This window comes from Macrobrachium nipponense, chromosome 16 (assembly GCF_015104395.2).
Source record: "Macrobrachium nipponense isolate FS-2020 chromosome 16, ASM1510439v2, whole genome shotgun sequence".
Taxonomy (NCBI): Eukaryota; Metazoa; Arthropoda; class Malacostraca; order Decapoda; family Palaemonidae; genus Macrobrachium; species Macrobrachium nipponense.
The window spans coordinates 41,596,333-41,606,332 of NC_087209.1; positions in this window are offsets into that span (position 1 = coordinate 41,596,333).

The following is a 10,000-nucleotide window of genomic DNA, read 5'->3' on the forward strand; positions in this document are numbered from 1 at the left end:
GCAACCTCTCTGGGTTCCTGGCATCCTATCTGTTGATTAAATTTCTCACCGTTGCTGGCCCACACTGTCAATGGCATGTGAGCTTCATCTAGCAAGGACTTTACTTCTACGTAATCTTCTCCCATCTGATCGAGGGTCTCGTAAGTTTACAGATAATTGTTAAAGTAAAACCACTTGACTAAAATATCTCTCCTCCTCTCCTGGAGATGGGTTCTGAGCACCTGTTGCAAGATGCAGGGACTACTTGTAGCCCCAAACATTTATACTTGGAAGGCATGAGTGGCTGCTTGTGTAGGCCTCGTCGCCACAAAAAAATGAGTGTATTTTAGCAACATCAGGATCTAACAATACCAGATGAAAGGCTTTTAGAAATACTGAGATTTGGCATGCAGGTGGCATCGAACTTAGTCAAGAGATCGTATAACATTTTGATCAGGTTAGGTCCAGGATACAAACAGTCATTCAGGGAAACGTCACCCTTTACTTTTGATGGAGAGTTGAAAACTATTAGCAATGGGGCGGTAAGGCTCTGCTTCCTTATGCCGAAATAGGGCAAATAGTAACCTTCTACTTTTGGATTTCTAACTTCTTTGATAAATCCTACTGCCAAGTATGTCTGAAGAACGTTTACATAATTGTTATGGTAACTGGGAGCCTTATCAAACTGTTTCTCAGGTGCGTTCAGTTGCGTGAGAGCATTGTACTATTTGGTATTTACTAGGTACCCTTGTTCAGTTCTGGTCATACTTTTCTGGACTTTTTGCATGGCAACATGTTCGGAGGTAGTGAATTGTTCATGTGGTGCAATGGCTATGGTGTCTAATTTCCATCACATTTCAACAACAACTTCATCTTCAAACAGCCTGCATACTCATAAAGTACGTGCAGTAGAGACATCTAACCCATCCAGGGCCCACTGTGGCACTTGGCTGCATGGTGACACCATTATGAGTGATGAACGCACTCACTCCATCGATCGTTTCTATTCCCAACATGAACAAAATAATATAGTCAGCTCCAATCAATAAGTTAACATTTCTGAGAACATCCCCTTTAATGTCTTCATCCTCCATCGTAACACCCTTTACCTTGTAAATGTTTTGTTATGTTACTGATTCGTACATTTTGAATGGGTATATTAACATTGTCAGCTCCAATCAATAAGTTAACATTTCTGAGATCATCCCCTTTAATGCCTTCATCCGCCATCGTACACCCTTTACCTTGCAAATGTTTTGTTATGTTACTGATTCGTATGTTTTGAATGGGTATATTAACATTGTTGTCCATTACTAATTTAGAGCGAATTACTCTCTGCCCCATGTGTACCCTACATGAAACAACACCAGAATCTCCATGTATGATCTGAGATCAAATGGGAGCGATATTTAAAGACAAAACTTAATGACTGGTAAGTTCAACTTTTTCGCTAGCCAACTGGAAATAAAACTACGTTGGCTACCCATGTCCAGAAACATTTGAGTTCAAAAAGACCGATCACAAGTGTATACTATGGCGGTAGCTGTGGGTAACAACTTAGCTAGTAGCTCGGTCAAAGGCTTGTCTTTAACAATCCTTGCGTTTACGCATGGCTTTTCATTGTGTCTTTTGACTGAATTCTTTGATTTCCATTTGGGTTGTGATACTACCTGGAAAGGTCTGGAGAATGACTGGAAATTTGAATGGTTAGCAGAAGGCATAACGGACCTGGATTGATTATTATCTTGTTCACAAATCAGACTGTGATGCTGTCCATGACAGACCTTGCAGTTTTGTTTGCTACTGCATTGATTACTACTGTGGCCAGAACCAAAAGAACTGAAACATTTTCTAGTTAGGATCAGTTGGTGCTTTTTTGTCGCTACATTCAGATGCTTCGAACAGTTAAAGGCTGAATGATTACCATTACAAAACGGTCACAACATCATGAGGGACGTTGGCTTCCAACCCCTCTGCACACACTGTCTGTGACAAGTCTTTTCCTCTTCCTCTTTGTAGTGAATCGTCTTCCATGCTACGAATGAGAAAATCCAAAGCTTTGGACAATTCATCTAGCGAAAAATCACACCTTAATAGATAATCAACTACTCTCTGTGGTAACTTTTGATTGATAAGACTAAGTAAAATACCTTGATAATGTGGATCCAGTGAAACATTTGATCTGCTCTATTAGAACAGTGAGTTTGATATGGAAATGCTTTAGTTCAATGCAGTCACATTTAGGGACAAAAGCATTGGCTAACCACCAATGCAATGTGACCGGCATCTGATGCTGATTCCCATAGTACTTATCCAACAAATCGAGGCCCACACTATAGTTGGCTGGAGTTATGTTCAAGGCCTGTACTACCTTGAGTGGCTCTCCTACAAGAGACCCAAGTAAATATTTGAATTTGATCAAGTCATCCAAATCAGTGCGCTGATTCATGTGAACATCAAACAGCTCCTTAAAATTTGTGAACTTGCTCTTTTCACCCTTGAATACTGGCAATGGGAGCTCTTTCAAGTGAGGCAGAAAAAGTTTTGGCTGTTTTATGCTAGCCAAGGTACTGCTTTGGCATAAGTAGGAAAGTGATTGTCTGCCCGGCATCTTCTAATGTCTTTACAACTCTAGTTTCAGTCGTGGACTTTAGTTTAAAAGTACTCACTAAGAACAATAATTTAAGCTGCTGTTCATCAGCTTCTATGCCATTCAAAATATTTTGATACACTCACGTTCAGAGAATCAAGGAGATTCCTTTGGGCACGAGTCAGAGATGCAGTTGGGACAACTACAATAGACTCAATTTGGGTTTCAAGGGCAGCCGCCATTTTGTTAGTCAGGGAAGTTACAAATAAGCTACGTTAATTTAATGGAAATGCTGGTTCCAGCTTGCAAGTCTGACAAGGGGAGAAGGAAATGATGCTGCATCTTACTCTATGATAACTTGGAAGATTAAACTAGAAATTAGTTCTCCTGGCAGTTCTGTTCCGCCCGCTCACTGCAGATCAGTCTCATGATATGATTTATAAAACACGCCTCGCACATGGGCATCAGAATGAACTCTATCAGACATGCGTCCTTGTCTGTGGCCCACATGGTTCATAGGCAAATGTCGCACTCTTTGACATTTCTGTCTTGCACAGTACCTTCTAATCTGGGTATTGAAGGCTTTTACTCTGGCATCATACTCTTAGGGAGCAATACCGAAACAAGTCATCTCGTGGTATTCTCACTCTTCTGCGTTTCAGACAGCTACAGTTATGGCTAATGCTCGTATGTGTTCTGAGAATGCCTTCAGTCTATCTCAAACTTCTTTGGTGGATTCTCAAGCTAGACAGTTACCCCCAGATATACTATGGCAAGGTGGTGTCACCTGTTCCAAAAGGGTAGCCCCTCAGAGGCTAGGTCGGATATCATGCCATTCAGTCTACGATAAATTTCTATTTCCACCCCCTCGTTCTGGGGGAGATTTAAGGGCAGAACTATGAGTGTTCTACTAAGAACACTTCGAGGGCCATAATTCAGCTGTCATTGCTCGCGGGCTGGACACTTGGGCCTATCCGGTTCAAAGGACCAAAACTAATGTCGCGAATTCTTTGACGACAATATTTACAGGTACTTGCCAGGTGTTACCAATGTATAGGCCCACCTGAACGGACAGCTCCCAGCCCATACACAAGGAAAACTAAAGTAGGCTCCATGGTGTTTTTACAAATTTATTTATTTAAAAAGTAGAACCTACTCTATGTTTACACTAAAAACACTAAATACAACACCTCCACAGGGACCATTATCACCCTTTTGTTAACACAAGATTACCACGTGGTCTTGTGGCCATGAGAAGCATCTAGAAGAATTCACACAAGCTCACCAAAAGCCAAGACATTATCCTAATATTGAGATTAATAGCACTGATATTAATAACACGAACATTACCTTCAATGGTTACTACAATTAATTCAGATAAACTCACGCTTAATCACAGTTACCTCATGGTAGAAATAAAATAGCATGCGGGTGCTAGAGCTTACCATCTAGACGTCTGCCTTGCACCGAGTCTCTTGGGGCAAGGACAAGTCAAGCTCCCATCAGCAGTTAGTTTCCTAGCAAGTTAGTCATTTTTGCTTCTTTTTATTCTCACAATAAAGATTTAATTCTTTTGAATCAATTAGAATCTTGGCAAATCAATATGTAAGTAAATGTTCAACAGTCTTTTGAAAATACGACTCAGTAATTTCAATGCAGATAATGTATCTCGGCACAAAACCATCATGTTTTTGCCGCCAATTAGTTTACGTGGCAGTTTTTACTTAGAGCCCAGGCAGAAATTAGACGCGGAAAAATTGTGCACTCAATTTTTCTCGACAGTAGCAACCTGTTAATCCACTCAAGCTTTCACCTCTGTGCTTATAATCTCCCAAGAAAGGAGTATTGAGAAATATATCTATGGTACTCCACACAAGCATTTTGTTGAAGGCCACTGATATGTCTATTCAATTTTATCTCCCATAAGGTAATGTACCAATAAGGTAACCAAGTGACTTCTAAGCTTTTTTTCCATCGATAAAGTATAAATATAGGAACTTACTTTCCATCCTTGTGTGGCACTGAGAGAAATTTTATGCAAAATATACAGATAATGTTCAATACAAATTTTGCTAATACAGAGGAGGGCCTTAAAACCACAGGGGCTCAAGCGCCACTGCCACCAAAGCAGCGTTATACATATAAGCAGAATCACCAATTCTCCCTCTCTCTGGCTATGACGTTTGCAATACTGGTATCCACTGTCTTTATGGTCAAAATTACTATACAAGCGTAGGAACTGACAAACTTACATGTCCAGAGTTGTTGTTACCTGAGGCAAGTGGCACGGTGCTTATAAACCACAGAGACCTATGTGCTGGCTGAGTGAGTGAGCCAATGGGAGTACGCAGTGCTTGCTATGTATGCGTCTCCTACCCAATCTGAAAATTTTCCCAGAAACGTGTCAGCAACCAATCATTATGTGCCATAAAAACCTCCTGTAAGAGTCCCAGTCAGTCATTCACAAAACACCACGCACCTGGCCGTGATTGTTGTATTAGTAAGTGTGCAGTATTCTCACTATAACAGTATTTCCATTATTCTTTTTTAAACACACTGTGCCTCTTCACCCTCTCCTTCATTAGTATTATTATATCAATTATTATTATTACTACTATTATTATTATTTTTTTCGATATTATTACAGTATTAACGTTGGTCTCATTACTGTAATACAAGGAAGGTGTATTGACTTCAAAGGTAACACTGTTTATGTATGTTTAAACCACTTACTGCATTTTTTTTTACATAAACTAAACAGCGGGTGGGGGACGACATATGCTTGCGTGCAAACGCACATAACTTTTTATAGGAGGGGTAGGGGGTCCGGAAACAAAACATTCTTAAGGACAGAGCTTTCCCTTGGTACTTGTTTGAAATCGGTATGTTTCTTAGGAGCGGAGTTTGTTGATAAACTTAAGAGCATTTTTCTCATTTTTAAAAATGTGGCTCTTGAGCCTCTGTGGTTTTAAGGCCCTTAGGGATAGTATCAAATAAACATGTTAGAGATAGTAAAAAAAGTAAAAATCCTATCCTAAAGTTGAAAATTATGACGGATGCAAGATCTGGCTTCCTTTCTGATTTAATGATTCACCTACAAACATTTTCAATTTTCAGAAAAGAAATCAAACATTTTTTTTTCAAAAGATAGTTGTTTTAAGGAATGTCAGTCACTTCCTTTATCTCAGTAAAAAGAGTAAATACATTTCCTAATATCAAAATAAAAACGTGCATGTCACACTAAGAATAAGTTAATACTGTTTACGTCCTCGGGCTCCCAAACATCTGAGCATTATCATATGTGGCAATTAAATTAAACAAGTTTGCCTGCCCTTGCTGTATTGTAGTTTCAGTAATTTATTCCCTAGTTATTACATTGAATGGGTATACAGCAAAGGATAACAAATTTTAAGAGAGAGAGAGAGAGAGAGAGAGAGAGAGAGAGAGAGAAATTTGCTATCAGAAATCTAACGTATTCCTAGTAAATATCTATCTAAAATAATTCATATGCCCAGTTTAGAAGAAAGTTCCTTTGGCCAAAAAAAAATTAAGACAAGCTTTGGAATTTTTAGACGTTTACATTCCTTACAATTTATTATTGATTATTTTACCCTTGAGTCTTGCCTTCATCCTGAAAACTGCCATCATTCTTTTGTTATTATTGAACAGCGACTGAAGAAAGAAAATTGAACCAGAGTTCGTCTTCTTAACACCAAACGATCGTAATTTTTATCTTAGTTTTTATTTATCTAATAATTTACTACAGACTGCAAGTTTGAGTCTGTTAACCTCCGCAAATTAATAGTACATTTTCATCACTACCTTGGCACACCATTACATAGCGTTGAGGACATCACAGTAGATCATTTCGAATGAAAAATGGTTGGAGAATGGCACCGGCAATATAATTTAACAAGTTAACTGAACAACTTTGAAAAAAGGTCTTGCTAATTTCAGCTTTAATTACCATTTGTTAATTCAGAGAGAGAGAGAGAGAGAGAGAGAGAGAGAGAGAGAGAGAGAGAGAGAGAGAGATTATGGTAGCATAGTTGTTTACTAGTTTTTATTGTTTATGTATATATAAAGTAAACCGTTGACGCATATGTGTGACTGAAATTTTTATAAGGCCTCAAGTAATGTATCCCAGCTAACGAGGAGGACGGTGATACCGACCAAATATCACACTTTCTCTTTAGTTTACCAATCATTGTATCTTATGTTAAGCCCGAGAGGTAACTGCTCTTGCTAATGAGATAGATCAACGTAGTATAATTCTATCTCTGTACTCTTGACATCATGCTTACACATTGTCTTACTGAGAAGGTTTTTTTGTCTTTTCATTTGAGATGTTAGATAATCTTTTGGATTGTTTTAGTTTCATAGAGTAAAGTCAAGACACAATAATGAATATCTTGTAGATTTAATTTTAGTTGATTGATTGACAGTTCTAAAATTTAGTTGTATTGAAAAATGAAAATGTCCGTCAAAGCGAACGTTTTGGCATGATGTCAGTTTAATTTTATTCCATTTCCTTGCAAAGTCAAAGGAAACTTTGGGTTCTTGATTAATGGCTTTAAAGACCTTCTTTGAATGTAAAACAGGACAGTTGCGAGTGTTATGGGAAAGCTTAAAATATCAGCGAATACTTTGAGTTGTTGAACGCCACAAGTTTGCTTAGCAATACATTACCAAGCCTCAAATGCGAGAGCACTAGGGAGCAAGTTGACCTGGCTGCTGGTCGGGAGTCATGTGATCGTGATGTTAGAAAAATGCAGTCGTGTGTGCCTGTTCGTGCGTCAAACAGGGTATGTTTGTCGAAGCTTCCAAAACAATTTATTACTTTCGTACATACGAACACCAGAGCAAAAAGCAGCAATTCTAGAAAAGAAAAGAGGGTTCATTTGTTAAGTGAAACGAGGTCCGGACCGAAAACACAGAAGATTCATATATATATATATATAAATATATAGATATAGATATATAATATATATTATATATATATATATATATATATATATATATATATATATATATATATCTATATATATATTTATATATATATATATATATATATATATATATATATATATATATATATATATATATATATATTAAACTTTTTGTCACTTTTGTTCTTCTTCTGTTCAAGACAAACATTTCTACAATCGTATCATTTTGTCGTATTCTACTTCAAAACCTCAGTTTTCCACCTAATCTTCCAGTCAATAAAATAGCAGAAAGAAAAACAATATCCATTTTCGCTTTTTTAGAGGTTTAAATGGGTTTCCTTACTTCAAAAGTGTCTGTAACAACAGGAAAGGAAAAGGTAGTAGAAATAACTTGAACTATATGTGTTTTAATCATCTATAAGGGTTGCATTTTACACCACTAATGTGTAATTAATTTAACGAATAGATTTAGTTTAGTCATATTGGAAAATTGCAAATAAACGTAGCATTAAAGGATGATATATATATATATATATATATATATATATATATATATATATATATATAATATATCTATGTATATATATATAAAATATAAAATAACACTCACACACACTCACCACACACACACACAACACACACACACACACACACACATATATATATATATATATATATATATATATATATATATATATATATATATATATATATATATATATATAATTATATACACACAACTTGGGTGGTAGGGGTGGGATGGAAGGGGGAGCGGGGTTTGTTCGCTGCGGTAGGCTAAATGCCATTAAGAGACGATGATGACACAATCAAATTGCCTCTGAAGAACGTTACAAAACATAAATCTTGTTGAAGTCAATAGATTAGGGTGGACTTTTGGGTTGGAGAGACTCACGAGATTGTGACTGCAAGAAAACAAGAAATAAGACATACATTTATAAAAAAAAAAAAAAAAAAAAAAAAATCAACAGTTAAAACAGTATTATACTTGTGTTGACTTTTTTTATACTAACTTAGTAAACTTCATGAATATACACTTCCAGCCTACATAGGATTTCATATGATTCTGGTATAACATTACCATTAATATAATCTTTTCAGTGAACGGTACCAAGGCATGGATTTATTATTTGTTTTCTAATACGTAAATAACATGCTAGGAGAAAGAATGTAAGTTTTGTGAAGGCAGGGAACAATATTATAACTTGAAAAGTGACGGCAATAGTTTTTCTACTTCTCATTTGCGAGAAAAAGATATAAATGAGAAAGATGACCCATGCTTCCGACACAATTATGACTGATTAGTATATTAATATAGCGGAAATGTTATACTACTATTACTGCTTATATTGAGTTACTTATGGAAAAAAAACACTAAATTATGTAGCATGGAAAGCTATATTGTTGTTAAACCTTTTATGAACACGAATATTAAATTGAATATAGTTATGAACTTAAATTCACTTACATGATTTACTTACATGATTTACTTACATGTTATCCTTTGAAGTCTCATTATGTACTTTTCCGCTTGCACTCATCTGTATGTTGGTTGCTTTGAAACGATAAAATGATATACACATTCAGTTTAATAAACCTTTACCTAAAAAAATATCATCTTACCCATAATCCACGCTAATCAAAGATCAGGAAACTATAACAGGTTTGAACAACCATAACTGTTTTTGGGTGATACAGGCCTTATTGCAAATTCTTATCACATGGTCCATAACTATCATGGATCAGTGTTAATCGATTTTTATGGAGCAATCATTGACTCATGGACGAAGACGGAAACTGCTAGTATGAAACGTGCTATATGTTTTCAGTACGAATTATATTTTTACTTCAGTACCATTTCGTGAGCAAATGCTACAAATTCCCAAGATGCATACTATACATATTGCACCAGGCCCAGTATTTTTGCCATGTCCCTAGGTTAAGTTAGGTTAGTTCAATTGCCAGCTTAGCGAGTAATTTTGGTGTGGGAAACATAGTGAGGTTATTTACTAGAAGATCCTTTGATTAGTTTTTTAAGATATGGCATCTCTCTTTTTTAGGGAAAATCTCGGTACTCGGTTACAGTTCGGGAATGTGCAGTAGATACCTTATATTAAAAATCTATTTTGAAGAATTCACGCATGTAAGTTTCAAATCGAAATTTACCTTGATACTTAGTACATCTTTAAAAGGTTGTATTGTGTTGTTCTTACTTAAGAAAAAAAAAGTACTCTTTTATTTTCCTCTCTCTCTGGGATATGCGAGTGGAAATTGTACCAATAATCATAGGAACACTAGGCATGATCCCAAGATCCTTGAAAAGAAATCTGGAAACACTAGAGGCTGAAGTAGCTCCAAGACTCTTGCAGAAGAGTTTGCTCCAAGAAACAGCGCAATTGTAAGAAAAGTGATGGACTCCTAAGGAGGCAGGATGCAACCCGGAACCCCACACTATCAATACCAC